This window comes from Cibotium barometz, chromosome 11 (genome assembly GCF_041138505.1).
Source record: "Cibotium barometz isolate CiBa-2024 chromosome 11, ASM4113850v1, whole genome shotgun sequence".
NCBI classification, from domain to species: domain Eukaryota; kingdom Viridiplantae; phylum Streptophyta; class Polypodiopsida; order Cyatheales; family Cibotiaceae; genus Cibotium; species Cibotium barometz.
Genome location: NC_141056.1, coordinates 35,880,598 through 35,886,597, shown reverse-complemented (window position 1 = coordinate 35,886,597; position 6,000 = coordinate 35,880,598).

Below are 6,000 nucleotides of genomic sequence, written 5' to 3'. Positions count from 1 at the left end.
TGGGCTCAAAATTTGAAGATTCTAAGTAGAAATGACTCATTTAAAAAAATCATTGATTTTTATACCATAAAAACTCATAAATTTATCTATTACATAGACATTTCTTTATTAGTGAAGATGGGTATGTTACATCCTTCCCCCCTTAAAGAAATCGAGATGTCCTCATCTCGTCATGAATTGGGGATAATCCTTTAAGAGTGTAGCTTCATCTTCCCAAGTTGCATCCTCTTCAGGGTAATCTTTCCACTGTACTAGATGTTCTACAAGAGTTCTATTTCGGAGTTGCCTTTCCCTAGAGTCTATGATGCTACTGGGCTGTAATTCAAGGACTCCTTGAGTAGGATTACAACTTGTTCATCATCAAGAATATGATCGAGACTGGGTACATAAGGTTTTAACAAACTTACATGAAATACATTGTGGACTTTGATATGGGCTGGCAGTTGGAGTTTATAGGCACTTTTACCTAGACACTTGATAACTGTATAGGGACCACAATACCTAGGGCTGAGCTTCTTATATTTCCCAAGTGATAGAGAACTTCATTTGGGTCGCACTCGTAGAAGGACTTTGTCTCCTTCCTTGAAGATCCTTTCAGACCTCTTGGTGTCAGCATAATGCTTTTGTCGATCTTGTGGGCAGCTTTAATATCCTTTTGGATTGCCTTGGTTTGTTCCTCCATCTCTTCGAGCATTTTCCTGGATGCCTCAACTCTTATAGTCGATTCAAAGAAATTTAGAGGAGACAAGCATTCTTGCCCACCTTCTTGGTTCCCATCCACAATATGCTCTGAGAATGTCTTCAATTACTTGATTGACTCTCTCAGTCTGGCCACCATCGGTCTCTGGATGATAAGCTATGCTAAAGCAAAGTTGAGCTCCCAGGGCTTGAAGTAAAGACTGCCAGAACTTTGAAGTGAAGTCAGAATCCCAGTCACTTACTATCCTTTTTGGGAGACCATGAAGTTTGAGGACTTCCTTGATGAATATTCGAGCAATATCAGAAGCTTTGAAGGTCTTCTTTGCTGGTATAAGGTGAGCTACTTTGGTAAGTAAGTCCACTACTACCAGAATGGAGTCATATCCTCCTTGAACAGTGGGGAGACTTGTGACAAAATCCATACTAATGCACTCCCACTTCATTTGGGGAATATCCAAGGGTTGAAGTTTCCCAGGCATCTTGACCCTTTCAGCTTTGATCCTTTGGCATGAGAGACATTGCTTCAAGTATCGAAGGACATCATTTTTCAAGCTTGCCCAATGAAAGCTCCTTCTTACGGCATTTAATGTTTTTGCATAGCCTGGGTGTCCTGCAGTAGTTGAGCTTCATGGAGGATTAGTTTCTTTAAAGTAGGATACTTAGGGATACATAGCCTGTGATTGAAGTAGAGGCTTCCTTCATGAGTGGAGTATCCCTTGATTAGATTCTTCTCTTTCTTTGAATTTCCCCCTTCGTCTACTAACTTCATCATCCTCTGATAATCTGGATCATGAGATGAGACTTCTTCTACCTTGACCACCAGTATGGGATTATTTGGCATTGAAATTGCACTCAAGAAAGATTTGCGGCGGCTAAGTGCATCTACTACCACATTATCTTTCCCAGGGTGGAATTTGACGTCGAAGTCGTATTCTTGTAGAATTTCAATCCATCTCCTTTGCCGCATGTTGAGGTTAGGCTGGAAGATCCACTTCAGACTTTTGTGGTCAGTTACAATCTAAAATTTGCCCCCCAAGAGATAATGTCTCCATAATTTGAGGCAATGAACAACTGCTAGGAGCTCCAAATCATGGGTGGCATAATTTGCTTCATATTGCTTCAGCTTGCGGGAAGTATAAGCGACTCGTCTTCTTTCTTGGCCTAAGACACCACCAAGTGCTAAACTACTGGCATCAGTATAACCACTTCAAATTCCTTGGTGAAATCAGAAAGTTTCAGGACTGGGACAGAAGTAATAATGACCTTGAGCTGATCAAAGCTATTTTGATGGATTGGTAGCCACACTATTTTGCAATCCTTCTTAAGAAGATCCGTCAAAGGTGCAGCTACCAAGGCATAATCTTTGATAAAAATCCTATACCATCCCGTGATTCCCAAAAACCCACGAACTTCACGAATTGATTTAGGGGGTGGCCACTCCAGAATATCTTTGACCTTGGCGGGGTCTACTGAAATGCCATCTTTGGAGACGAAGAACCCAAGATACTCAATTTGATGAGTAAAGAAGGTACATTTTCTCTTCTTGGCATAGAGTTTGTGTCTGCGCAACAATTGCAGAACTCTACGCACATGCTCCTCATGCTCTTCCATTGATTTGGAGTAGATTAAGATGTCATAAAAAAAAACAAGCACAAATTCACCCAAGTAAGGACGGAATATATCTTGCATTAGGCGGTTGAAGGTTGCAGGAGCATTGGTTAACCCGAATGACATTACAGTAAATTCATAGTGGCCATAACGGGTATTGAAGGCTGTCTTGGGTATATATGCTTCCTTTACTTTGATCTGATAGTAACCAGACCTCAAATCTATTTTTGAGAAGACTTTGGCCCCATGAAGCCTGTCAAGAAGTTTGTCGATGCGAGGGATAGGATAATTATTCTTGATAGTGACTTGATTCAGCCCTCGATAATCTATGCAGAGGCAGAGAGTTTCGTCCTTCTTTTTTTGGAAAAGAACAGGTGCCCCCCAAGGAGAGCTACTGGGACATACGAATCCTTGCTCAATGAGTTGGGAAAGTTGCTCTTTAAGTTCAATGGCTTTAGGAAGGGACATTTTATAGGGCATTTTTGAGACGGGTTGAGCCCCAGGGATCACCTCGATTTCATGATCGACTTCTCGAGGAGGCGGTAGCCCTGTAAGCTTGTCAAGGAAGATGTCAGAGAATTCTTGGAGCCAAGAGGGTTCTGTCTCCTTACTAGATTCAATGGTTTTGTTGAGCTTGACTAAGAAAACTTGCCCCTAGATTTAGGTTTTCCAGTTATCTCCTGGATGGATTTTACTTGGCCATGCTCATTTTCAAAAGTGATACTCCCCTGGTTACAATGAATGCTAACTTTGTTTGCAATTAACCAATCCATCCCAAGGATTCCATCATAAATTCTTAATGGCAAGACTCTAAAGTGGCCATGAGTTCGCTCATTACCCAGCTCAAGATCAAGGTTTCCTATAGAGAGTGGTGAGATACTACTTCTTTCCCACTGGCTAACTCTACAGTCATTCTTCTAGCTATTTTTTGACCCAAGTTCAATTTCTGCAAACACCTAGGAGAAAGAAATGAATGGGTACTGCCACAATTCATCAAAAGCTCAAATGGCTTATCGTGATAAGTGGCTGGGGTTTGGATTACACCAAATTGTTTATTCGGACCCTTGGTGTTCTACTATCGTATGGACGGTGGCGTGTTCTTCTTCAGCCATTTCCAAGGTCGGTTCTTCACTTATAATACAGGCGGTCCTAGCAACTGCTCCTCCGCGGTCTTTGCCATGTCCACCGCCTCTTGCACCTTGGTGGATAGGGGTTCCACGGCCTTGATTTCCTCTGCCACCTTCGGGAAATGATGTTGCCATCTTGGGACAATTGGCCCTAAAGTGTCCCGGCTCATTGCACTCAAAAAACAGAGGGCCTTCTCTGGAAGAAGCAGCATACGAGCGGGGGACAAAAGAGTTGCTTTGTTGCCCTCTATTGTAGTAGGGGAAATTCTGTTGGGTTTCTTGTAGGGTTGATCTTTAGGATTTGCCTCAGAGTAAAATCTCTTTTGAGGCTTAGGTTTGTCAGTCCTCAATTCTTTCACAAGGGGCTTTGCTCGTATGAGAGCATCTTGTAATGAGCTTGGCCTCATTGCTTCAAGGCGGGAATCTAAGGGTTCATTTAACCCTTGGCAGAAATGAGCCACTTGCTAGGAAGTAGTCATAGCTGGGGCATACTTTCGAAGAGTGATAAATTTGGAATAGTAGTCCTCAAGAGTTAAGCTGCACTGCCTAAGATAAAAAAACTCATTCATCTTTATGGATTCATGGGAAGGGGAAAGATATCTTTCCTTCACGGCCTGCTTGATGTCTTCCCACGTTTGAGAATGCTCGGTGACTCCCTTGTCACGGCACCACTGTTTCCACCAGAGAACTCTAGGCTTGATAAGCTAGAGACTAAGAAAATGGTATTTTTATGATTTTGTGTTAACAAAATAATGGTTATTTCTTTTAGATTATTTATAAGTAGTTAAAAACTACTTTGATTGATTCTAAATGAGAAATAGATTATCCTATCAATTTGGGAAAAGAGAAATAATGGAATTAGCTTAATCTAGTGGGATAATCATAATTAAGTTTATATAGATTATCCTATCAATTTGGAAAAAGAGAAATAATGGAATTAGCTTAATCTAGTGGGATAATCATAATTAAGTTTATGATTATGATTAAAATTATGATTTAAATTCATAGTGTGATTTTAAGCATAAAAGAGGAACTACTATCATACTTTCATTAAAGCTTTTACTCTTTTAAGAAAAATTGAGAATTATCAGTAAGCGAAGCTATGGTAAAATTTTCAGAAAATAATACATATATTATGTTTATGCATAATGCTAAAAGAGGACTTCCTACCATATTCTAGGATTGGACATTCTATGCAAAAAGAATGATTTTCATTATATTCATGAGAAATAATTTTTTTGTAATTATGCATACTTAGTTGATTATGAGAAAAGAGTAAATTTTGGTAAATTTATTTTATGCAAAAAGAGGAATTCCCATGATAATTGATATCCAAGAAATTAAATGGTAAAAGAGGAATTTTTGGCATAATTCAAGTTATGAGTATTTATCAAAAGTGGAATTTTGAGTATTATTATTTTTATTGGGAAATATGGGTAGAATTGATTTTTGTAAATCCCATGAATCTTTTACTCGAAAAGAAGAATATTGAATATATTTTAATTGAGAAATTTGAGAAAGAACATGAAATTATCCATCAAGAAAACTTGGATAATTCTTATTCAGAAAAGGGAATTTAGAATCCCTGGAAGGATCGAGGATCCAATGAGTGGATGTGATGAGATGTGATGCGATGTAAATGGATGTGGATGTGAATATGATGAGATGTGATGATATGTGAATGGGTGTGATGTAATGTAAATGGATGAGAATGAGATGTGAAGTGATAGATGTGCATATGAATGAATGGATGGATGTGGATAGATGTGAATGTGAATGAATGGATGGATGTGGATAGATGTGCATGTGAATGAATGGATGGATGTGGATGAATGTGATGAGATATGGATAGATGTGGATGTGATGTAATGTGGATGGAATGAATGAGATGTGATGTGGATAGATGTGGACGTGATGGAATGAATGTGATGTGATATGGATGGAATGAATGTGATGTGATAAGGATAGATGTGGATGGAATGTATGTGATGTGATGTGGATGCAATGAATGTGATGGATGTGAATGGGTGTGATGGATGTGAATGGGTGTGATGAGATATGCATGGATGTGATGAGATGTGAGTGGATGTGATGAGATTGAGATGTGAATGGATGTGAATGTGACGTGATGATATCTGAATGGATGCGATGAGATGTGAGTGGATGTGATGAGATGTGAATGGATGCGATGAGATGTGAATGGATGTGAATGTGACGTGATGATATCTGAATGGATGTGATGAGATGTGAATGGATGTGAATGTGACGTGATGATATCTGAATGGATGCGATGAGATGTGAATGGATGTGAATGTGATGTGACAATATCTGAATGGATGTGATATGATGTGAATATGATATAACGAGATGTAAATGGATGTGAATATGATGTGATGATATGTGAATGGATGAGATGTGATGTGAACGGATGTGATGAGATGTGATGTGAATCGGGGTAGATGTGAATGGATGAGATGTGATGTGATGTGAATATGATATGATGAGATGTAAATGGATGTAAATATGATGTGATGAGACGTGAATGGATGAGATGTGATGTGAACGG